The 25,380-nt window shown below is 35.8% G+C and overlaps 2 long non-coding RNA genes and 2 pseudogenes across 3 annotated transcripts; all 4 read left to right on the plus strand.

Moving 5' to 3' along the window:
• The first annotated feature begins 5,075 nt into the window (after positions 1-5,075).
• On the plus strand, positions 5,076-9,223 carry LOC110268571 (uncharacterized). Its single transcript, XR_015906931.1, has 4 exons — positions 5,076-5,152; positions 5,342-5,432; positions 6,280-6,714; positions 6,801-9,223. It is a non-coding gene; the product is annotated as an uncharacterized LOC110268571 (long non-coding RNA).
• A 19-nt stretch (positions 9,224-9,242) lies between these two features.
• On the plus strand, positions 9,243-24,680 carry LOC107620270 (ATP-dependent Clp protease proteolytic subunit-related protein 2, chloroplastic-like; annotated as a pseudogene). The gene is made up of 9 exons (XR_015906932.1): positions 9,243-9,435; positions 21,185-21,359; positions 21,445-21,567; positions 22,353-22,473; positions 22,658-22,795; positions 22,888-23,008; positions 23,908-23,976; positions 24,079-24,174; positions 24,499-24,680. The product of XR_015906932.1 is annotated as an ATP-dependent Clp protease proteolytic subunit-related protein 2, chloroplastic-like (transcript).
• LOC107617308 (uncharacterized) lies at positions 10,644-11,140 on the plus strand. Its single transcript, XR_015885923.1, has 3 exons — positions 10,644-10,783; positions 10,883-10,936; positions 11,025-11,140. It is a non-coding gene; the product is annotated as an uncharacterized LOC107617308 (long non-coding RNA).
• On the plus strand, positions 14,068-15,273 carry LOC148579318 (uncharacterized; annotated as a pseudogene).
• Positions 24,681-25,380: the final 700 nt, after the last annotated feature.

The raw sequence follows: 25,380 nt of genomic DNA on the forward strand, positions 1-25,380 counted from the left end.
TATGCAGTATATGTTAAGCAAATGAATATATGGTTAGGAGTCGTTTAAATGCTAGGGTATGAAGTTAGGCATATTTTAAAATGGATGTTAGTTAAATATTTGTTTAGGTTTGTTTTTTTTTAATCTAAGTTATTATTAAGCATATGTTTATTAATTTAGTTATTAATTAAGGTTATTAACAATTTGTAATAAACCTAATTAAGTAGCAAAATGTTTATGTTTATATTTACTAAATATTTAAGTAAATTATTTTTTATTAAATTTTTTTGTTACTTAAACTAAGTTATCAAGTTGATGGTGTACTTGTTGGTTATTCATGTAAATGTTTTCACTTAATCTACCATATAGAGGAGATGTGGTTTTGTTATTTATTATTTAACTAAATAATTTTATTTAAATTAAATAAAATAGACATTTATTAGTGTACTCATTAGTTATCTTACGAAACATTTTCATTTGCATTATATTATACAAACGTTTACGTTAATTATTTTACTAAATTTTTTCATTATTCAAGTAAAATTTTTGATGTAATAAATTTATAATTTAAATGTTTAAAGTTATTTGCTTAAATAGTTTATTTGTAAGTCAAATTAATTCCTGAATCGATATTTTTATTGTTTATCTGAAGCCTCGCCTACTTTTTCCGAGGAGAGTGAGTCACACACTCCCACCACCGGACGCCATTGTCCTGTACCTGAGAGAGTCTAGGTTCAATGACGCGTTGCCACTCAGGGATTTTGTGTTCAATAACTCCTTGATCACGACATTTGTTGACCGTTGGCGCTCAGAGACCCACATATTCTACCTGTCGTGGGGTCAGTGCACGATCACCTTACAAGACGTCGCATACTACCTCGGGCTGCGCGCTAATAGAGAGTTTGTGGGTGGTTGCTTTCATGACTTTCACACATGGTATGGGACCGGGGCCTGGGGGTTAGTTGAGAAGCTACTCGGTGTTATGCCTCCTGTAGTCTAGTAGCAGGGAGCGCAAAGAAAGGAGTCTTTCTCTCTGAAGCTGACATGGCTTCGGGAGCGTGTCTGACAGATGCCACCCTCCGACAGTATGCGAGGTGCTACATACTGTTGATGATCGGGGGTTACCTAATGACTGATAAGTCCAATAATCAGGTTCATCTCTGGTGGCTCCCACTACTGGACGACTTTCAGAGGTGCCGATCTTTATCTTGGGGATCTGCGGTGCTAGCATGGGCGTACCATCCTTATGCTCTGCGGCCGACCGCTCCACCACAAACATCACCAGTTGCACTCCTCTGCTGGTATCTTGGATATACCAGATGTTTCCTAAGTGGTGTCCACCTGAGCGATAGATTTACATGTACCCTATGGCTGCGAGGTAACTATTTAGTTTGGTTTTACTATTCTTCATTTTTTGCATAACCATATTAAGACAGATTGACTGAATGGTGGTTAATCTTGCAAATGTTCACAAGTTGATCGGCATGACACAACAAAACAGGGACTAGCACGAGCAGAGGGTCCCGCGATGGTGTCGGGAGTTAGATCAATTACTCTGGGATGAGGTAAGCCATGTACCCTTTTATTTGCTTAAGTTGCATAGATTAGCCAAACTTTTATAGCAACTATCACGAACACTTCTTTCAATGCGTCCATTATAGTTTACGTGGATGCCAAACAACGATGCTGCACTGCAGGATATCTCCCCGCTATGGCTGAAGGAGGAGGCAGAGTGGTGACATGGATGTCTGTTGTCTCCTTCATTTGCCTCAATATAGTGGAATTCTACAATCCCAATCGTGTGAAGCGCCAGTTCAATGGCGAATAGCCAATGCCTAGGGACCCGATCAACGTCGACAAGTTCTTGACTACGACGGGCCACGGCGAGGATGTCTAGTGGCCTACCAAGCTTTGTGAGTGGTATGATCGTTGGACGACTCGGTTTGAGAAGGGACACCGCATATCCATTCAGCCGTGCTTCGGCCATCGGCCGACGCGGGAGTATTGGGATTGGTATAAATTGGCTTGCCATGTCAGACACTTGTTGGGGCAGGACATGCTTGATGAACCCATGTTGTTGGATTTACCGGGAGACGTGCAACCTTCTGCCAGCCAGCCGAGGGACGTCCTAGACCTTTTCCGAGACATCCTTGACCATCGTAGGCGGGCCAGGGAGGTTCGACCGGACACCAGAAGGCCCACCAGGAGAGAGAGGGGTGTTAGAGATTACAGAGGTGCTGCAGGGATAGGGTTAGGCCTTGCAGAGAGCTCTTGGATGTAGAGTCCGAGGAAGAGGCAGAGTATCACTGACAGGGGGAGCCCGATGACATCCCTGAGGATCAGGGTGACTCGCCGACTCCTCCACCCCTTCCTCCACCTCCTCGACCACATCCGCTATCCGGGTCAGGCTCAGGGGCTAGTCGGGAGGATTAGGACGTTGGCCTTCTTGGTTGGCATGACCTCGCTCCATCCAGCAGTCACCTTGAGGCATCGATGGTCGATGAGATAGACCTTGAGGCATCTCTTTTTTGGGTTTTCAGGACAACCATCAATGTCATTTTATGTTTTTGTGAAATTCCATTCTTGTAATTTTCCCATCCACAGTTAGGATTCTTTTCTTAAACATGAATCTGCTTTGGTTTTCTTGTTTTCAATTTAAGTTGAATAATCAAATTACCTTTTTTATATGTTAAATTTGAATAGGAGAAAAAAAAACCAAAATAAAGAAACAAATGTTGGTGGGTAAAGCCTAAAAGTTAAAAGTACTTAGTTATAGTAATTTGTAACACTTAAAATTAGGTTTACTTGATTGTGAAAGTAGCAATTTATGTTAGATGAATTGAAAAACAGATTTTGTTATGATGGTTGGTTAATGTGTTAGAAGCTTGACAAACATGTGGTTTTTGCCATTGTTATGTTGGAAAGTAATGATTTAGCTCATTAGAATGAGCTCTGATGGTTTCATTTTCATAAACCTACTGAATGGAATGGAATCCACAGTTGAGGGTAGTTCAATGAACTCAATTTTATTTCTTTTCTTGAGGTTTAGGTTAGTTTTCTTCACTGAATTTTGGATTTTATTGAAGTGTGATTTACCTTTCCATTGACTGTCCTTCACATTAAATTGTCAAAATTTTCATGTCACTTGAAATTTCATGTTATGTCATCTAAGATTTTTCTTAAATACTTTGTCATATATTTCTCATGTTCTAATTGAATTTTATTGCCTTTTCATTCATATCTAAGTCAGAATTCATAAGTTTTTAGTATTTTTAAAATGTGTTGTATAGTAGTTTTTTAAGTTGGTTTCTTGGACTTTAGTTGGAGGAATAGAGCATTATTAGACAAAGGATAGTGTAATTAGTTACATTCTCTATGATATTTAATGCTGTTGATTGCTTGATGGATGTTTGATTTCAGAGGCATCTAATTAAAAAGTGGTGGTACTTTTTAGTGGTATTGGCTATTGTTAAAAATCAGTAGTGAGTGAGAGGTGAAGCTTTCAGGATAAGTTTATAATATTCAATAATTGGTTTGTGTTTTTTGTATATGAGAGAGAGAGAGAGAGAGAGAGAGAGAGAGAGAGAGAGAGAGAGAGAGAGAGAGAGAGAGAGAGAGAGAGAGAGAGAGAGAGAGAGAGAGAGAGAGAGAGAATGCTGACTCAGCAACAAAGGCAGCCAAAAAGGAAAGAAAATAATCCCTTTACCTTATCATTATTCTAGAAGAAGCAATAAAAAAAAGGAGGAATAATAGGCAGGAAAAATCTGTAATCATAAGTGACAATAATTGATGATTTGATTAGTTAAATGAGAGAATCAAGGAGGCGTAATCGTAGGAGTTGAATGCTTGATTCTAGGAGATAATTATGATAATTAATTTGGTTACAGAGAGGGAAGGCAATTAAAGGAGGAGCTGATTAGATGAGAGGTAGGAAAAAGATTTGGAAAGGTCTAGGCTAGGAGAGAAGAGGACTCTCAAAGTTCTTCTGTTATCTTTTACTGTTCTATTGTATTTTTGTATTTCCCTTAAAATAAATACCAGTGTAACAGTATACTTAGGTACTTGGTTCCTTGCTTAAAATGGGTCGGTCTTAGATTGTGATTGTGTTGTTGTACTTGTTCAAATCGTTTTAGTTTGTATAAATAGGTTTCATATCAGTATTGTTGTTTTCAATCTTTCTTCTTTCTTTCTTTTTTTTAAAAGAAGTCATTTGTTGCTGATATTATTTTCTGCTTTTATATTTTTTGTTTTAATTTTATTTGTGTTAATGAAACTATATACAAATTAATGTGGTGCGATGGGGGAAGGCCCGGGGAATCTTATGAAAGCAAGTTAATTATTTATGTCTATTTTTGTACTGATCATATGTTTTTATCAAAGTATATCATCTCCGTGTTTAGTGCATCAACTTGGTCATCTACTATACTCATTTAATTGCTTTAGAGTCACATGGTAAATTTAGTAAGCTAAAGTAGTTTTCATTTGTGGAGTGTACTCTGTATTCAATTGTGTTTAACTTTTTTATTGTAGAAATTTTTTCTCTTTTGGTTTTTTATTATTTATTTATTTATTTATTCCTTTTATGATACTGGAATGGAAGTAATCATTGCATGAAGATGCAGGTTTTTCATGACACTTGAGTACAATTAGTTGTGGCAGTAAAAAGTGTTCAATGGAGTTATGGAATGTTCTGAACTTCTCCAACAACCCAAGAAGGGTAATCAATTTTTAAATAAATCAATTTGGTTTATGTTTCAGGTTTGGTGAATATGGTTTATCCAAGTGTTGTCCATTCCAGATTTGAGCATTCCCTTGGCGTGTAGTGGCTTGCTGGTTAATCCATTGAAATGCTTAAAACATTTCAAGAATCAATTTAATTTTCATTGATTTACTCTTATAAGGGAACAATAGAAAGTTTTGAGAGTATACTCAAAGATGCATATGTATTGTAATCTTTTCAGGGCTTGAAACTTGGTATTGATAGATTTGATATTCAAACAGTTAAACTAGCAGGTATGTATTATGTAGTGGTTCTTAGAACTGCTTATGATTCTTTATCTAATATTTATTTTTAAATGATCTTGTCATTTTTTTATAGGACTTCTGTTATGATGTTGGCCATGGGCTTTCAGTCACTTATTCGAAAGTGAATTTCTTCCCTAAGTTACCAATGGTTCTCACTAGAACTTTTATTTTTCTCATGTTTGTATGTTCTAAAATACAATAGACTAATTTAGAGATCTCTTTTTATGTTTTCGAAATCCTTAAAAAACTTATTTGTATTTGATCTGGTTTTCTTTATTTTATTTCACAATCATTAATTCATTGTTCACTCAATATGTTATATATTTTGTACTTCCAGGTGACAGGCACAAATGTCAGTCAATATGGTAGATTATGTCGTCAATGAACATCACATTGATGTTGATTCTGAGATGATAAAAGGAGTCCAGGTATGCCAAATGCCAATATTTATAATGACCATTTCTTGTTTTATTAAGTGTCTTTGAATTCATACTATTTTCAAAGTATCATTACCTAAATTAGTATATAAAGCTGTTTATATAAAATTTAGTGCTACTTGAAGTAGACTTGGAAGCTTTGCTTTGTACATCTTCTAGAATCAAGACATCTTTAGGTGTTTTCGACGCCATTCTCCCATGTCTACTACTCCCGTTGCTTTGTGTATATGACCATCATGTTTCTTTAGTTTCATGAAGGTTATCTTATGACAACTTTTTGAGACATACATAGTACTTTTATTATGCAGAAAAAAAAGAGGAATGATGTTGATGCTTCATTTGTCATGTAAAATGAATCTTATTTTGTTTTATTTTTTTGCTTTTACTTCTACTCTTTTTTCTCTTCATAAATACATAATAAAGTGAAATAATAGAGTTTGATGAATAAATTTTAAGAGGAAAGAAAGAAATCTTGAGCTTGAGTTACAAGAAGGAAACAACGTAGCACCTTTGAGGAGTTAGGACCTTTGAATGTTCTGCATCTTAAAGTGAAAATTTTTAGATGCTTATTTATATTAGTGAACTATTTTAGACTGAATTAGGAATTTAAGAACTTCTTCTCCCTTCCCTAGTTTCTGAAGTATTTAGCTTGTATTAAATATGCCGTAACAGCTAGGTTGAATGGTTGCAAAATTAGCTCATGCTAACCCTATTATTGTCCTATGAACAATTGTTCATTAAGTGCTAATTTAGTTGAAATTTACTGTTGAAATTTGAGCACTGCATAATATCGATGATGTACATTCTATCACATTGATTTTTCTCTGTGTGAATGTAGATTGAGGTGTACAGAGAGATGATTACTCCTGTAGTAGATCCATTTAAGTATTTGATTCAGGTCTGTACGAATTCTTTGTTTCTTTCACTTTATTCCCATTTTCATTGGATCCATCTATCAGTGACGTCGAGTGGTCTGATTAGTATCTGCTTCATTTGTTCTGATTATGATGTCAAGATGTAAAATTATTTTGTCTATTCATTTACCTTTATTCAACACCCAAAACTTTTGGGATAGATAGTTCATGATAGGCATGAGAGCCTCTTCTATGAGTAAGAGGTTTAGAATTTGATTATTGCAGTCTTTCATTCTTCTAAGTAAAAGTAAATTTTGGCACACATTGTAAATGCTTCAAACCCATATGGGGCTTTTGGTTAGTGTTTTGCGAAATTCACGTTGATAAAATAAATGAAGTTCAAAATCAAACTAAAATTGGTTACGCATCCTGTCCTAAACACCTCTGTATACGATTTACATGTAAATAGCATAAATCAAGTCAATTTGATTTGATTTATATAAAGGTGTTCAGAATAGGGCATGTAACTAATTTTGATTTAGGATATTTGCGTAATTTTAAACTCTATTTATTTTATCAATGTAAATTACCCTCATATAAAGGGATAAAATCATTTATGTGCCTCTACCCAATAAACTTGAGATAGTTCATGAAAATGTTTTCATATTTTTTCTTTATGGATGGGGTGCTTCTCCATTTTATGTTTCTTTTGTGCATTCTCTATGTCGGTGCATGTGAAGTTGTTTTCTTATTCGCAGATGGTTTTTAACTTGGAAATTCATTTACTTATTTTTTTTTCCTCTCCCTCTTTCAACAACTAGAGTATGACATTTTGGAATATGTTGTGAGTGAGCACTTGGTAGTTGGTACTTGGTAGACGTGATAAACTAAAAGATGATTGTCTAAGAATATGCAACTGAATTATCATGCTTTTAGGCTTTCTGTCAGGATGTGTCTGAATCTTGTTGGTTATGTTTCAATTTACTGATTTAAGGCATCAATTAATTTTTTTGATGAAAGATTTAGGCATTATTTATGATGACTAAGCAATAGATTGTAGGTTGTCCCCTATATATTGTTTTGTTATGATGTAGGCATAAGAAAGACAGAAGCCAGTGGCAGCCAAGAAGATTAATTAGGAATTTAATATTAGTTTGATATAGTGTTTGAGTTTTTCTTTAATTGATTATTGTGGTTAGTTTGATAAAGTGTTTGATATGTTTGCTTAGTTATTTATTGTTTATGTCGCTTTTGGTATTTTCAGGTTCAGTTGGTTTGGGGAGGATGTATGCATTGTTACTGTGCTTACTCGTTAAAGTTCTGGAACTGTCGTGAGTGTTCATAAATTATAAAAGAAAAAAAATCAAAATTTCAATCCTAAATTTGTCTCATGTATTTTTACTAGATTGCATTTTTTTACATGATTGTGGAATTTTATTTGTATTTTATTCATTAGAAAACGAAAAATTACTTGTCATTGTTGTTTATGTCATATGCTAATACTTTGACTATAGATGATATTTTGCAGAATAAATTTTGTCTGGACTTCCACTCTTTTGAAATTAAAATCCATAAAAAAAAAATTAAAGCATAGTTCCCTCATTAGTAACCTCTTTCACCAAAAAGTTTGACTAAAAAAAATATATCATTCAAATGAAATAAATTCTATCTTCATTTCTTGTACCATGTCCTGATAAGTAAAATTTGGAATCGAGATATTTTCTCTTGTTTTATTGTTGCTAAAATACATGCATATCCATATTGGCATTATTTTATAATTTATTCAACAATTTTCCATTTTTAGGAATAATTTATCTCTCACACCACTAATTCTTCTTTTCTGTTAATTTTTTTTAATATTTGTATTTTTTGAAGACCCCACTTTACTTTCTTTGCTCACTTTACACTATATTCTTTTTACTTGATGAAGAAAAGAGTGAAGACAATCAACCACTTTAGTTATTTGTACTTTGTATTTTTCAATTATGTATTCTACAAAGTTTTTCTTGTTGATTTTTTTTTAGATTTCCAACTTGGTCATAAATTTTATCACTTTTTGTATATTAAGCTTTTAACTGAAAATTCTGACTTGCATGATAGGTGGTTGATGAAATAAATTTTCCGTTGACCACAGGATTTTGATTATATACCAAAAATGTATGTAACAACAGGGTTGTGTTGCATTTCTATGGTATTTAGATTTTGATTCATAGAAGAAATATAGTTTCAATTCGATTTATATCGGCCTTCTTCATCATCTGCAAGTAGCCAGCAAGTAGGTGTCATCAAGTTCTACCTCAAAAAATCGGATTCTTTTTCACAACCAATCTCATATAAGGACTCATCTGAATGGAAAGACACTAGTGTTAAAGTTAAAGTTGACGAAGAAGGAGGAGACACTATCAATGTTGCAACCTCAGCTTCATTTTCGCTTTCGGAGCTCAATTGTGGCTCCTTGGTATCTCCATATGGTTCATATATATTGGAAGCTACGGTTCTTCTTCATAAGATCGTTGGTATTGCTTGGTGAGATTTGAATGTTACCATAAAGAACAAAAGGAAGTACTTTGATGATGTTATTAAGAGTTCAACTGGTTATGCCTTACATGCCATTACAAGTCTTAAAGCAACTTCCTTTATTGTTGTTCAATAATAAGTGTATTTGTATTCTTAAAGCTAAATTGGAAATTGTGTTCTTTACTTCGAGAAGATTGCATCCCTCAACCAGGACTTATGGTGAAGTTTTTGTGGATGGGGCAAATCACACTTTGTTTATTAGCATGCATTGTAATTTGGCTTTTTTTGTTTTTTGTGTTTGGGTTTAACTTCTACCATACCAACTAGCTACTTATTTTGTTGTGGAGGATATATGTGTTTCTGTTGTTGACTTTTTTTCAGTGGATTAATATTTTGTAGTATATAATTGAATCTCTTCACCTCGCGTCGCCAGGTCTGCTCGGAGCTGCTGTTGGGTCGCCATTTCTGTCCTCGTCGTCGTCGGCCACCCTGAACTCGTGTCTCTGTCCTAATCGTCGATCCCTCTCTGTCTCTCACGCGTCAAGCCTCTGTCTTCGATCCCTCTGTGTCCGAGCTCACTTTCCTTCCTCCTTCGCGGTCACTTCTCTTCCTCCCTCGCCACCGTAAGCAAAGCTGCTTCAAATCTTCAATGTATGTTTTCTTATTTTGTTATTTTACTGATTTTGAGTTGCTGAAATCTGATTTTGAGTTGCTGATTTTTCTGAGTTGGTAAGCCTCCATCCCTACACTGCTTCAGTTTCATTTTTGGGAGTTAACTACTGTTTTTCTGGACTTAAGTATGTTGTTTTTCTGGGGTAATTGTTGTTTTCTGAGTTAATTTTCTTTCGTTGTTCATTGTTGTTAACAGGGCTGGACTGTTGTTATCTTGTTCTGACTTCTGGGTTTATTATTGTTGACTATTGGTGATGTTCTGAGTTATTTTTGTGCATTTTATTCTATTTGAGTTAATTTGTCAGTTGTTGGCTTGTCGCTGAGTAAAATTAGTTAAACTTAAAAACTTGTGCTCTTCAATTGGATCCGGCTCTGATTGATGCTGGAAGAAGGGTTTTCAGTTGAAATCCCAGATGAATAAGCTTGTTTGCTGCGCCACTATTGCTAAATAATAGCCTCAGCTAAAGCTCATCAGAAAATTGTTGAAAAGCTCTGAAATTTCACTCTGTTATTCTCTTGGAGTTAGGGATGTGGCATTCTAAGTTATATGAATCTGTGTTAAGTTTCATATATGACTTAATGTTAGTTTCTTTAATAGTGTGCCTTATATGGGAATGTTTTAATTGGTTTGAAGAATACCAAATAATTGATTTTAACTAATATTGAATACTTGTGTTAGTTTACTTATGCGTATTTTGATTTTATTTTTAGTTATAAATTTTGATGTTTGAAGTTATTTGGAACTTTTAATGGTAAATTATAGATAATTTATTATGTGAAATTGTAAAATTTTGAATTTTATTAGCTTACAATTCATTGAATTTAAATATTCAAATTATGTATTAAATTTTTAATAATTTTATTTTATATTTAATTAAATCGGTTGATGTAAACCCCGCTAAAATCGGTATATAATTAGTCAATAAATCGAATTTTCAATAGAAAAATTAAATATACAAAACTAATATCAAAATAGGATAGAGCTCGGCAAAACAAGAATTTTGATATCACTTTCGAAAAATTTGGCCCAAAATTGAGCCGAATGGGCCGAGCCGGTTGAACCGGACCCAAACCAGGCCCGCGGGCCCAACCAGCCCAGTATATAAATGAGCTAAAGCTCATTTTCTGCCTTAGAACACAACAGAAGCAGCGTAAATGCATGGAGAAGAAGAGAATGAATTCCAAAACCTAGCTTGATCTTCTTTCTTTGATAACTTTTGATCCGGAGCTTCGATTGACGAGCCGTTTGTGGCCACGCGTCGGGTTCGTTGAGTTCTTCAATTCTATTCAAATAAAACAGTAAGTGAATCGCTTTTTCCTAGCTCCATTTCTGCTGGTATATGAATTTCGGGTTTAAGGTTTGAGAAACTCAATTCCTTGATGATTTTCATGTTTTAGGGGTCCACTAGACTTGATTTCTTGTGGGTATTGCCCAAGGATCAGTGGGTAAAGGTAAGAGATCTTAAACCCTAATAAAATTTCTGAATTTAGGAATTTGGGTATTGAGTTGTTATGTTTGGATGTGTTAATTGTGGTTTAGGTAGTGTGTATGTGAATGTTGATGCTTGTTGGAGGCTTGTTGGTGATCAAGCTTGGTTTGGGGCTGTTTGATTGAGCTTGGAGGGGCTGTAATTTTGAGTTGTGAGGCTGCCTTGGGTAAATTAAGTGATCGGCCAAGGTATGGTTTAAGTTTCGCACGTTTAATATTTACGGTGTTGTGAAAACTTAGGTTAGAGGAACCATAGAATAAGTTGGATTGTTTGTTGTATTTAATGATTAGCCTTGTAATGTTGTTAGAATAGATTTGTTAGTGAATTTATATATTAGAATTATGAGGTGTGAAAGTTATTAATGGTGTGCTCTTATATTTATTTATGATGGATTAGAATTGGTGTTTGTTAATAAGGATGTAGAGTTGTGTTGTGGTGGTATTGTATATGCTGTAAATAATTATGTAATGATCGGAATTGTATGAGACCAAGTTTGAGCTTAACTTGGGAATATAAGGAACTAAACTGGAAAATTTGGGACCCTTTTGTTAAATATACAATTTATGGCAAATTTTTAAAGTTAGGTTGTTAAATCTGTCCAGCAGCAGAAAAGATCAAACAGGGCAGCAACTTGTTTGTCTTGCTGCGACTTCTACGAGTTGAGTTTTGGAGCGAAACCAATTTTGTTATAAAATTTGATTAACTTGATTTATTTCTCTAAAATTTCAGAATTTTAAGAGTTGAGGATTGGGAGCTGTGAATTTTTGAATATTGGTGGTCAAAACTGAAAAGAAACAGATTTCAGCAAGCTATGCATCAACTTCCAATGCTTGTAACTCTTAGAATTAAATAGAAATTGGGTTGCAACCAAGACACACTTGTTTCTGGATGAGCTAGGGTTTCTCAAATCAAAATTTAGCTTAATTAGAGTTTTGTAATAAAAGTTATTCCAATTGAAAGGTACTAAGCTTGTTGGTTTTTAAAACAGATTTTGTCTCATTTTTACTTAACTTCCAGGTAATGTAACTTTTTCATTAAAAATGGTATTGACTCAGAACCAATTGAGAAAGAAACCTGGATGAGTAAAGTTTAACTACATTAATTTTCAAAGTCATTGGATTTAACTTGGATTTTATATTGAATTTTGAATATCACATGCTGCTGCTATTTTTCTGGTTTTATGCACTGCAGAGCAGTCACGGTTTTTCCTTTATTCCTGAGGCTAAAAAAATCAGAAAATTATGATATTTAGTTTGTTAGAAAGCTTATTTCAATATGAACGCCTGGACATAAAGTTTGTGCAATTCTGAGTTCATTTGCTATATTAGAAACAGAAAAGAAAATAGAGTGTCGAGGATGTCTTAGTGATAGTCATGAGTTCGAGAAGTTAAAGTTCAATCCTCGTGTGATGTGATTGATTGAATGTTAGAGTTGGGTTGATTTTAAGAGTATTCGATATTAAAAAGGATGAAAAGAGTTTGATAAAAAGTTTGGTCAGGACCCGGAAAGGGTAATCAAGATGAATTATAAGGGAATGACGATGAAAAATATGAAAGGGAGGTTGTTAATAAAAGGAGTTAATATGCCATGGCTTGATGAATGATTAAATAATGATTATGACTATGAAATGACTTATGAATAATGCTATCTGAGATACGAGTTTCCTGGGTAAGAGCCGTGGCTCGCCATCACGTGTTCCAGGTTGAATCTCGATACTCTGTTGACCCTACGTCGTAAGGGTGACCGGGCACGTATAAATTCCCGGGTATGGATAGCCCCCATTGAGTGATTTTATGAAATATGAATGTGAACTCTATGCATAGACTCTTGGGGATGCGTGACGGGAGACAGTCTAAGGTTTTCAGACTTGTCGGGTTGGCTGGATAACCGACAGATGGGCCCCATCAGCCATAGGACAGGCATGCATCATATGCATTTGTTTGTATTGATTGCTATGCATTTTCTGGGTATGCCTAATTGATATATATTACCCGCTATTTGTTATACTTGCTAATTGTACTATTTGATCATTACTTGTGCGTGAACTTGTTTGGTTGCTTGTTTCTGTTGCATTCTGAATGATGAAAGGATGGAGGAAACGGAGGAAATGGTTTGGTGTTAGGTTAAGCTTGAACTTGAGTAAGTTAGGCAGATTTAGAATACCTACCCCTGTTTATGGTTTCTGTTTAGTACTTAAGTTGGATAATTGAATAACGGAGTTCTAGGATTGCCTATGGCATTCTCAGGACCGTATTTCTTATGCGCGTGGCACTTTTACCATGCTGAGAACCTCCGGTTCTCATTCCATATTATATTGTTGTTTTTCAGATGCAGGTCGAGAGGCTCCTCGCTAGACGTCTGAATCTTGGGAAGCGAAGTAGTCCTTGGGTGTATTTTGGTTTTTTGTTTGTATATATGTATATATTTGTTTAGCTTACTCTCCAAGTAACTTGTGTATGCTGCTCTTCTTAGAGGTTGAGGGAGAGATAGGAGTTTATTTTGGTATTTTGGTATATTTTGGGGATACCTATGTATGTTCATATGTATATATATATATATATATATATATATATATCCTCTGGCCAGCCTTAGCTTCGCAGGCTAAGTCAGGGGCTAGTTATGCTGTTTCCTTGGCTTTCATTTATTCTTTTGCTTAACTTTATCATGTTCCTATTAGGTTTCTTAGCACGCAAGTAATCCTTTCCTGAGCGTTGCGCTTTTTGTTTTGCGATTTTTGTTTTACCCATTTTTCAAGGCTCCTAGTTAAGTATCTTTTCTCTATTATTATATATATATTACTATTCTTAGAGGTCGTAATACCCTACTATCTCAGTCTTATGACTTAAGCATAAGATTAAGTATAGTAGGGTGTTACATTATGGTATCAGAGCAGTTCGTTCCTATAGAGCCTGAGGGACGGACTGATTATGCCTCTGGGCATACTCTAGGTGTCTATACATGCTATTTAGGGTATCTAACTGATATATGAGGCATGAATGCTCATGAGCATGCATTTGGGACTTTGAAATGCTAAACTAGAGATATTGAGACTGATCACCTTGATATCACTTGTTTGGTGTGAACAGGAACCAAATGGCATCTCGTGGACGCAGTCGTGAGCATAATCGGGATCAAGGACGGAGAGCTAATGAGGTAACCATACCAATAGATAGTTTGACCGATATCATGACCGCAATGACGAGTGTTGCTGCTGCCATTGGTACTGTTGCGGCCGCGACCATCCGAGTAATGGGTGGAATGGAACCACAAGCTGGAACTGGCAACAATGATGATAATGAATATGAAGGTGGACATAATGCTCCGAATACAGGGGTACCACTTAGTTATCTGGAGCAGGTTAATGTGGGTCAGACAATGGGAGAAAGCTCAAGGAGGGCTGAGGTAGCAAGAAGTAATCACCGAGAATCCTTCACAAAGAAAAAGGGAAAGATTACACCGAGGAGCTAAACTTTCAAAAAGAATCGCTTTGTCGCTTTACATTCTCAGCACTGGAGCAATGACCGAAGGAACGATAACCGTTCGGATCCGAATGCTAAAGGGAAAACTAGTACTCAACTGGATGATTTAAGGTGCCCAAGGTGCAAGAAGTACCATCCAAACAGACCGTGCATGGCCGGATTAGGCATATGTTACAAGTACGAGAAGTCGGGGCATATAGCTCGAGACTGTCCACACAAGAAACGCCAGGATGCAGTCGAATCCGACCCGAGGTAATCATAAGTTAGCAGTTGAGTTTTTAACTACCTTGCGTATCATTAATATATGTATGATCCATTTGTGAAGCACGACAAGTTTTGATGATCGTGGAGTCCGAACCGATGGTTAGTCGAAGACTACTAGTTGTTAAGATAGAGCGATACTTAACTAACTTAGATGAGTGACTAGGTTCTTAAAGGATGAGAGTCAGAATGACGCAGTGGAATCAGGGTGGTTAGACTTTTGAAGGTTAAGGATTAAGTGACGTAGTGGAAGCAGGTTGGACCATATCTAAAGAATCAAGAGTGTTGAGGTTATGCGGAGTTATTGTTTGGAATTTAGTGACGGTGAAACTTTGAGGAAGAGGAGTAGAGCGAACACAACCTTTAGATGTTAATTGTTCAGAGGTAAGTGGAAATGAAACCAAATCTCTATACGAGAGAGTTTCTAAGACAATTCTTGAAGGTGTGTCAAAACTTCCATTCCAGAGAGAAACGAGTTTGCGATAGGCTTAGTACCGGAAATCGGATTAACTTCAATCGCACCACAAGTGAAGACATCATTATAACCGGTAGAATTTAGGATTGAGTGGAAGGGAGTACTAGAAGAGGGAATCACCTAACCAACTATTTCTTTGTGGGAAGCATCGGTTATGCTGGAGAAGAAGGAAGAGAACGGTAGGAAACCTTATGCAGAGAGAGTGTGCTAACGAACCTTCGCAACTCGATCTAATCCTTCTTTTGAAACCTACATTGACATTCGATCCGGAGCTCTTCCTAAATAGCTTGACTACCTTTCTAACTTTACTCCTTGTGCACATGAATATTATTTCTTCCAGGATGAGTCTGAGCTTGTCTTGGTATAAGTGCGTAATCCTTGAATCTTGTGTGCTCGCTATGACTAGAGTTGCCCCTATTCGCAAACCATGTTCTTCAGAATCAGCTGAGACTTCTTTGACTCTGTACGCTCTGTTCTTCCTACCAAAGATCTCTAATTTGAACTCTTTTCTTGAGATGCACCTAGGTTCCTCTCCTTGTGTATTCCATCATTTCGGTATAATCCTGAACAACCGTGTACAAAATTTCCTTTTTGAGTCATTACGAACACCGTTTGTATTGCTCATTCATTTTTCGAGCTTAATGTCCTTTTGAAAATCAACTCGAGCCTATATTAGTATCACGTATAAAATATAGTTGTGACTGTGGAGATGTTGATTCCTTAAGAGCATGACTTTTGGATACGGAAGATGAAGCAGGTAAGCGTGCACCGTCAAAAAGAGTTTTGGAGTTTTAAATTCTTGTCGACCACAAAGCCTATGATTAGTTTAATGCGCTAGAAATACACTGGTTACATAGATACCCGAATATGAAGAGAGCTTTCAAACTCCAAGAGAAGGATTAACACCAAATCCAGTAATTAGAATACCCGAACTTATTTAACAACTCGGAATTAGTGCGATCCATTACTAGAGGGGTTTAGGATACGTGTAAATACAACATCGTGAAGTGGTAACAGATGCCCTGAGTAAGAAATTTTTGGGGAAATGCTTGGATATAAATTTCGGAGAATGAAAGGCTAGATAAGTTGGAACTTTAAATTGGATATTAAGGGTATAGATAAAGGAGTCAAACTAAATCTATTGCGGTTTTAAAATATAGCAAAGACGAAATGCAGGAAGCGTAAGGGGACGATAAAGACCTACCGAGGATGTCGAAGTCTGGCAAACGAAAGGGAACTAAGGAAAGATTTATATGTTTAATGTCGAAATAGAGATTGTAAAGTCAAAGACTTAAGGAGTGCAATAACGATGATAAGGGGCTACTAAGAGTACTGAAACCGGTTGAATCCAGAAGACACCAAGAGAGGGTTATGTGTTGAGGTCGGAAGTTGAAATAAGAAACTGTTGTTCGAAGCTTACAGGAGAAAATTTTTGAAGTTACCTTGAGATTTCTAAAACCTACCACAAATCAAAGAAGATATTTTGAGCAGACAGAAATGAAGAACGAGGTGGAAATCTATGTGATTACAAGTTTGACGTATGAGAAAGAAATGAAAGACCACTAGAAACTGTTCGAAATGCCACAACCGTCGAAGGTTCTACATTAAAGATAAAAGGGAATAGCCATTGATTTCATAATAGGTTACCGAAGACTAGGACAAAAGGTGATACTGTTAGGGAACTGTGGATCAAGCGACCAGGCCCGTTTTGCCCATCGGAGTAAACCACTTATTGGGGATATCAAAGAGACTATACATCAGGGAGAAGGTGAGACTTCACAGTATGCTAAACACCTTTGAATTAACCGAAAACTGGAATATCAAACGTCTTAGTTCCTGATTTTGACAGCCGAAACAACAGAGGAAGAGTTACGTAAATCTAAGTTAGAATTCTCACTATGAAAGCCGACAAAAGAGTTAGGTGGATCTAAGAAGAAGACTTCTCAAGTTGGAAGAAAGGGGATACCTATTTCTGAAGATCACTTCAATGAACTAGAATCGGATGATCAATCAAAAAAAAAAACTAAAAAGCTAAATCCCTATCACATCGGACCAGTGGCGTATAGGATCGCTTTACTACCACATTGTTCGAACCTGCATGACGTGTTTCATGTATCGCAGCTTCGTAAATACAATTTTGATCCTAGTCATGTCCTAAAGCCGGAATTAATTCAAGTGAGAGAAGATCTGACGTTTCCAATAACTCTCGTTAGAATTGATGATACCAGCATTAAGCGTTTACACGGGAAAGAGACTTTCTTAGTGAAAGTAGCTTGGTGTTGGGCTAGTATTGAAGAATATACCTAGGAGCTTGAGATAGAGATGCGGAAGGACTACCCACACCTCTATTCAGGTAACGCACTCTGAATTTTGAGGACAAATTTCCTAATTAGGTGGGTAGGATGTAAACCCCACTAAAATCGGTATATAATTAGTCAATAAATCGAATTTTCAATAGGAAAATTAAATATGCAAAACTAATATCAAAATAGGATAGAGCTCGGCAAAACGAGAATTTTGATATCACTTTCGAAAAATTTGGCCCAAAATTGAGCCGAATGGGCCGAGCCGGTTGAACCGGGCCTAAACCAGGCCCGCGGGCCCAACCAGCCCAGTATATAAATGAGCTAAAGCTCATTTTCTGCCTTAGAACACAACAGAAGCAGCGTAAATGCATGGAGAAGAAGAGAATGAATTCCAAAACCTAGCTTGATCTTCTTTCTTTGATAACTTTTGATCCGGAGCTTCGATTGACGAGCCGTTTGTGGCCACGCGTCGGGCTCGTTGAGTTCTTCAATTCTATTTAAATAAAACAGTAAGTGAATCGCTTTTTCCTAGCTCCATTTCTGCTGGTATATGAATTTCGGGTTTAAGGTTTGAGAAACTCAATTCCTTGATGATTTTCATGTTTTAGGGGTCCACTAGACTTGATTTCTTGTGGGTATTGCCCAAGGATCAGTGGGTAAAGGTAAGAGATCTTAAACCCTAATGAAATTTCTGAATTTAGGAATTTGGGTATTGAGTTGTTATGTTTGGATGTGTTAATTGTGGTTTAGGTAGTGTGTATGTGAATGTTGATGCTTGTTGGAGGCTTGTTAGTGATCAAGCTTGGTTTGGGGCTGTTTGATTGAGCTTGGAGGGGCTGTAATTTTGAGTTGTGAGGCTGCCTTGGGTGAATTAAGTGATCGGCCAAGGTATGGTTTAAGTTTCGCATGTTTAATATTTACGGTGTTGTGAAAACTTAGGTTAGAGGAACCATAGAATAAGTTAGATTGTTTGTTGTATTTAATGATTAGCCTTGTAATGTTGTTAGAATAGATTTGTTAGTGAATTTATATATTAGAATTATGAGGTGTGAAAGTTATTAATGGTGTGCTCTTATATTTATTTATGATGGATTAGAATTGGTGTTTGTTAATAAGGATGTAGAGTTGTGTTGTGGTGGTATTGTATATGCTGTAACTAATTATGTAATGATCGGAATTGCATGAGACTAAGTTTGGGCTAAACTTGGGAATATAAGGAACTAAACTGGAAAATTTGGGACCTTTTTGTTAAATATACAATTTATGGCAAATTTTTAAAGTTATGTTGTTAAATCTGTCCAGCAGCAGAAAAGATCAACAGGGCAGCAACTTGTTTGTCTTGCTGCGACTTCTACGAGTTGAGTTTTTGAGAAAAACCAATTTTGTTATAAAATTTGATTAACTTGCTTTATTTATCTAAAATTTCAGAATTTTAAGAGTTGAGGATTGGGAGCTGTGAATTTTTGAATATTGGTGGTCAAAACTGAAAAGAAACAGATTTCAGCAAGCTATGCATCAACTTCCAATGCTTGTAACTCTTAGAATTAAATAGAAATTGGGTTGTAACCAAGACACACTTGTTTTTAGATGAGCTAGGGGTTCTCAAATAAAAATTTAGCTTAATTAGAGTTTTGTAATAAAAGTTATTCCAATTGAAAGGTACTAAGCTTGTTGGTTTTTAAAACAGATTTTGTCTCATTTTTACTTAACTTCCAGGTAATGTAACTTTTTCATTAAAAATGGTATTGACTCAGAACCAATTGAGAAAGAAACCTGGATGAGTAAAGTTTAACTACATTAATTTTCAAAGTCATTGGATTTAACTTGGATTTTATATTGAATTTTGAATATCACATGCTGCTGCTGTTTTTCTGGTTTTATGCACTGCATAGCAGTCACGGTTTTTCCTTTATTCCTGAGGCTAAAAAAATCAGAAAATTATGATATTTATTTTTTTAGAAAGTTTATTTCAATATGAATGCCTGGACATAAAGTTTGTGCAATTCCGAGTTCATTTGCTATATTAGAAACAGAAAAGAAAATAGAGTGTCGAGGATGTCTTAGTGATAGTCATGAGTTCGAGAAGTTAAAGTTCAATCCTCGTGTGATGTGATTGATTGAATGTTAGAGTTGGGTTGATTTTAAGAGTATTCGATATTAAGAAGGATGAGAAGAGTTTGATAAAAAGTTTGGTCAGGACCCGGAAAGGGTAATCAAGATGAATTATAAGGGAATGACGATGAAAAATGTGAAAGGGAGGTTGTTAATAAAAGGAGTTAATATGCCATGGCTTGATGAATGATTAAATAATGATTATGACTATGAAATGGCTTATGAATAATGCTATCTGAGATACGAGTTCCCTGGGTAAGAGCCGTGGCTCGCCATCACGTGTTCCAGGTTGAATCTCGATACTCTGTTGACCCTACGTCGTAAGGGTGACCGGGCACGTATAAATTCCCGGGTATGGATAGCCCCCATTGAGTGATTTTATGAAATATGAATGTGAACTCTATGCATAGACTCTTGGGGATGCGCGACGGGGGACAGTCTAGGGTTTTCGGACTTGTCGGGTTGGCTGGATAACCGACAGATGGGCCCCATCAGCCATAGGACAGGCATGCATCATATGCATTTGTTTGTATTGATTGCTATGCATTTTCTGGGTATGCCTAATTGATATATATTACCCGCTATTTGTTATACTTGCTAATTGTACTATTTGATCATTACTTGTGCGTGAACTTGTTTGGTTGCTTGTTTCTGTTGCATTCTGAATGATGAAAGGATGGAGGAAACGGAGGAAATGGTTTGGTGTTAGGTTAAGCTTGAACTTGAGTAAGTTAGGCAGATTTAGAATACCTACCCCTGTTTATGGTTTCTGTTTACTACTTAAGTTGGATAATTGAATAACGGAGTTCTAGGATTGCCTATGGCATTCTCAGGACCGTATTTCTTATGCGCGTGGCACTTTTACCATGCTAAGAACCTCCGGTTCTCATTCCATATTATATTGTTGTTTTTCAGATGCAGGTCGAGAGGCTCCTCGCTAGACGTCTGGATCTTGGGAAGCGAAGTAGTCCTTGGGTGTATTTTGGTTTTTTGGTTGTATATATGTATATATTTGTTTAGCTTACTCTCCAAGTAACTTGTGTATGCTGCTCTTCTTAGAGGTTGAGGGAGAGATAGGAGTTTATTTTGGTATATTTTGGGGATACCTATGTATGTTCATATGTATATATATATATATCCTCTGGCCAGCCTTAGCTTCGCAGGCTAAGTCAGGGGCTAGTTATGCTGTTTCCTTGGCTTTCCTTTATTCTTTTGCTTAACTTTATCATGTTCCTATTAGGTTTCTTAGCACGTAAGTAATCCTTTCCTGAGCGTTGCGCTTTTTGTTTTGCGATTTTTGTTTTACCCATTTTTCAAGGCTCCTAGTTAAGTATCTTTTCTCTATTATTATATATATATTACTATTCTTAGAGGTCGTAATACCCTACTATCTCAGTCTTATGACTTAAGCATAAGATTAAGTATAGTAGGGTGTTACAGTTGAACTCCGGTTGAACCCCGATTGAACTATTAAATCATTGAACCAATTACTCTACCGGTTTATTGACCAGTTCAGTTCTCGCAACCTTGGGTAACATTGCTAATAAATAATTAAAAGAAGGAGGTTATGATTCCAGGGAGGATCAAAAGGGCGTTGTCGTTGAAGTTCATCTTTAGAGCTGAGCGAGTGTTGTATCTGGTTGAAGTTTTCTTCAAGCTCAAATAGTGCGTTCCCCCCTCTCCTATCTCTTCGTTACCTCAAAAAGCTAACATGGCGGTTGCACCCTATATCACCGCTGCTGCATTTCCTAGGTTTGCTTCTCCTTCCCATTGTGCGTTTCCCACAATTTCTCTAAATTACTAACTGACTCTGTATTTTCTTTTTTTGATGTGGCAGTTGCGCCACAAAACTCTACTCAGGGTTGAAACTTCAATCTCCAAGTATCCCTAATTCCCTTGCGTGTAAACCTAATGTCTCCGCTAAGTTCTACGGAAAAGTTCACAAGAGTCTGCATTGCGGGTAACTGTCTGACCACATTTGTGATTTTTCCCCTTTTTTCTGTTTTTGTTATGGAGAAAGTTTTGTTCTTTAGCTTCTGCAGTTTGCCTGATTTTGAATTGGTGCCATTTTTTGGTATGTGCTTAACTTTGCAAAAATAAGCTTTGGCATGGATGGTGATAGTTTTATATTTGAATTGCTTTTCTTATACCTGTATTCATATGTGCAATTAACATATACTTGGTTATATGCCTAGAATTGTGCACTTTCAGCTGATACATTCCATGAAGGAACAGTCTTTTTGCAAAATTTGAAGATTGAACGCAATAGTGAATTGTCTCTTTATGCTTAAATTTTGTGGTTGGTCTATTATGTTATGTTGCTACTGTATGCTTTGTAGGTACATCCCTTTTATTGCCAAATTTTCCAGCATAATGTGTTCAGTCCACTCTAATGCAAATTTTCTTGTTGCAGAAAGCTATGCTGTATCATATCTTTGATATTGTTGTTTGGATTAGCGAGTAAATTTTAACTTCAATTGAGTTTGTCATGATTACTGTTATATATTATAACAAGGATTATTCTTTTTGTAAGTTCTAACAAATTTGAATTATGAAGAATCTTCTTTAGTCTTTACGGCTTTACACAATAGTGGATAATCTTTGACATAGTGATAGTGAAGTTAACAAATAAAGCATAGTTTATGTCAGATAAAAATGATATACTTAGAAGAGTTTTCACTAATGTCAAACACGTCTTTTAATTAAGAGACTGATACAAGGTGTATAAATCTTGCATATTTTCAGGTATGCTAATCACAAACCAGCAAGGGCACAAATTCAAATGATGCCCATAGGGACCCCTATAGTCCCCTATAGGACACCTGGTGAAGGAACTTGGCAATGGGTTGATTTGTGGAATGCTCTTGTAAGTCAATAATACATCTTAATATATATCATTAATATTATGTTTTTCTGCATCTAAAAGATGCTGGTTAACATTGCGTCACATACTCACATAGAAATAGATCGTTACACATGAACCTCTAGTTTTCTTATGATTTCCATCACTCTTTAAAACATTTCTAAAAGTAAAGGGTTATTGGATGCAGTATCGAGAGCGTGTTCTCTTCATTGGATAAAACATAGATGAAGAATTTAGTAACCAAGTATTGGCAACCATGCTGTATCTTGACAGTATAGATAACGCCAAGAGGATGTATATGTACATCAATGGTCCTGGTGGAGATGTAAGTTTTCTTCTAGTGTTAGATGTTTAGTCAATTAAATATTTCTCTTGTGCCCACCTTTGTGTTGCTTAGTCATGTTTTTATTTGTGCAGCTTACACCAATTAAGCTTGGCTATCTATGACACTATGCAGAGCTTGCAAAGTCCTGTAACCACCCATTGTGTTGGCTATGCCTATAATCTTGCAGCATTTCTTCTTGCAGCCGGAGAAAAGGTATCGACTTATATTACTATCTGTTAATACAAACTGTGAAAGTTCCCTATTTGATTCAGAGGTTATAGTGATTTCCAACATCATGTAATCATGCATGACATTGTATGACTGGCAAGATTTATTGTTGCACCTTACAGTTGTTTCTTCACAATTAATATGAATAAAAATTATGCCTGAGATAAGGGGACGTTTGAAATAATTGGAGCATTAATAAATCACTCAGTAGTCGATTTAACAAGAAAAAAAAAGGAAGAAATATTTTCTTATGCTGCTTATGTGCTGCCTAGTGCATTCTTGATAGGACGTGTCAATTTGTTATTAGTAACGTCAATTGTGTTACATTTGTTATAAGGTAACAGATGGAAAGTTTTGTAGTTTGAATCTAAATAGGGGGGCAGTCTACTATATACAGACTTGGGATCACATTGAAAGGCCCGATCTCCCTCCTTCCAGCTCTTTATAAAAATTCAGTAAAAAAGAAAAGAATGGTAATTGATAGGGAGTGGATATTATCACTCCAATATCTACTCTCTAATTGATAATGTCAATCCTCTACGAATATTATTCCCAAATTACCCTCACAATGAAAAATTTCTCTCATCACCATGGAAAATTAAATAGCGAGGATGGAACATAATTTTGAAAAATCACACAAAAAGGGAGTGGCAGTATCTCTCTCCAAAGTCTCCTAATTTATACTGTGAAGTCCATCCTTATTTGCATCTTAAGCTTCCACTTTCTGTTCCATTCCATTGTGTTGTCACATTCATGTTGTATTGTTTACTTGTCTGCAATTTGTTATGATGTGCTTGTATTTGTGTTTGTTGATGTCTAATGGGTTATGAAAATAGTTTCCGACATCTATTAACTTTGTGATGATGGTCTGCTGTATTGTTAAGGGCAACCGCTTTGCAATGCCTCTTTCCAGAGTTGCTCTGCAATCTCCAGCGGGAGCTACTCGAGGTCAGGTATGTAGATATCTCTTCTGAGATTAAGGTTATTATCACTCCTCAGATGTGTGAATATGATTGCTTTTACTCTTTATGCTAACGCCTTGAAAATTTTGAAAGGCTGATGACATCCGCAATGAAGCAAATGAGCTTTTAAGAATCAGAGATTACCTCTTTAACGAGTTGGCTAAGAAAACAGGCCAGCCTGTTGAGAGGGTCAGTTCATTCAACAATGAAATACTTGGAGATGAACATGAAAACCTGTTATCTTAAAAACTTAAGGGCTTATTGGTTTCTATTTTTAGTTTCTACTATTTGATGATTTTGCGAGGAAAAAAATGACAACAATCAATATTTTATTGTTTTCTCTTTCCCTCACATAATCTTGAAAATAGAAAATACTGAAAGTGGAAATGGAAAATAAATAGGCCCTTAAGTTTGTAGTTTGCTTCCATTTTATGATCATTTGTGTCAGTTCCTAGGTGCTTATATTAAATTATAAGTGTTTATCATTTGAAACTAATTTTTAATGGCATTCAGATCACCCAAGACCTGGGCAGGATGAAACGCTTCAGCGCACAGGAGGCTCTTGATTACGGGCTTATTGATCGAATTGTGAGGCTACCACGCATTAAGGCTGATGCGTCTAACAAGGAGGCAGGAACAGGCCTTGGTTAAGAACTCATGGTTTGTCACCCAGCCAGAGTACTCGTAATATTACAGAACCAGGATTGTTTCTTGTGTTTTATTTATCTCCTTAATTATTTTCAGAAATATGTATAATATTTGAATAGTTAGAAATTGTTGGCAAAGATAATTGGTTCTTGTTCAGAAATGGATGAATTCCACTGGTTGAAAGTAGTAAATAATGCAGTTGAAGCTTTATGTTCGTAACTCTACCACATCCTCATTTCTTCCCCTTTTACAGTTCTATCATGATCTTATATAAGACTTGCTCCTGCTCAAAATGCTAGATATATCATTCCCTGGAAAATTAACCCCAAAAGATGATTAGATATTTTAAGATTTTTGTGCATAGTGGTTAACACAAAAATTAGAGTGAGTTACTGAAGAGAAACAAATTTCTGCTCCTATTGAAATAAGTAGCAATTTCTCTTGTCAAGTCACTAGTACATGGTATGCACACATTAGGAAATATACAATGGTAGTAGTAATTTAGATATTTGTATACTTTTCAGGATAATTTACTTGTATAAATCATTTGGGAAGCAAAACTACATGATTATTCTAAAAGCGATTCCAATACATGTTTGTCCTCCAATCTATTGTGTAAATTGTGTGGATTTAACGATTTTCTTTTGTTCATAACTACCTACTAAAACCAATGATTAATGAAAAAGGGAAAGCTAGGCTAAATCATGGTATCTGAACCTGTTTTAGGTGCAGAATGCAATAAATTGC

This window comes from Arachis ipaensis, chromosome B10 (assembly GCF_059453495.1).
Source record: "Arachis ipaensis isolate K30076 ecotype BB chromosome B10, ASM5945349v1, whole genome shotgun sequence".
Taxonomy (NCBI): domain Eukaryota; kingdom Viridiplantae; phylum Streptophyta; class Magnoliopsida; order Fabales; family Fabaceae; genus Arachis; species Arachis ipaensis.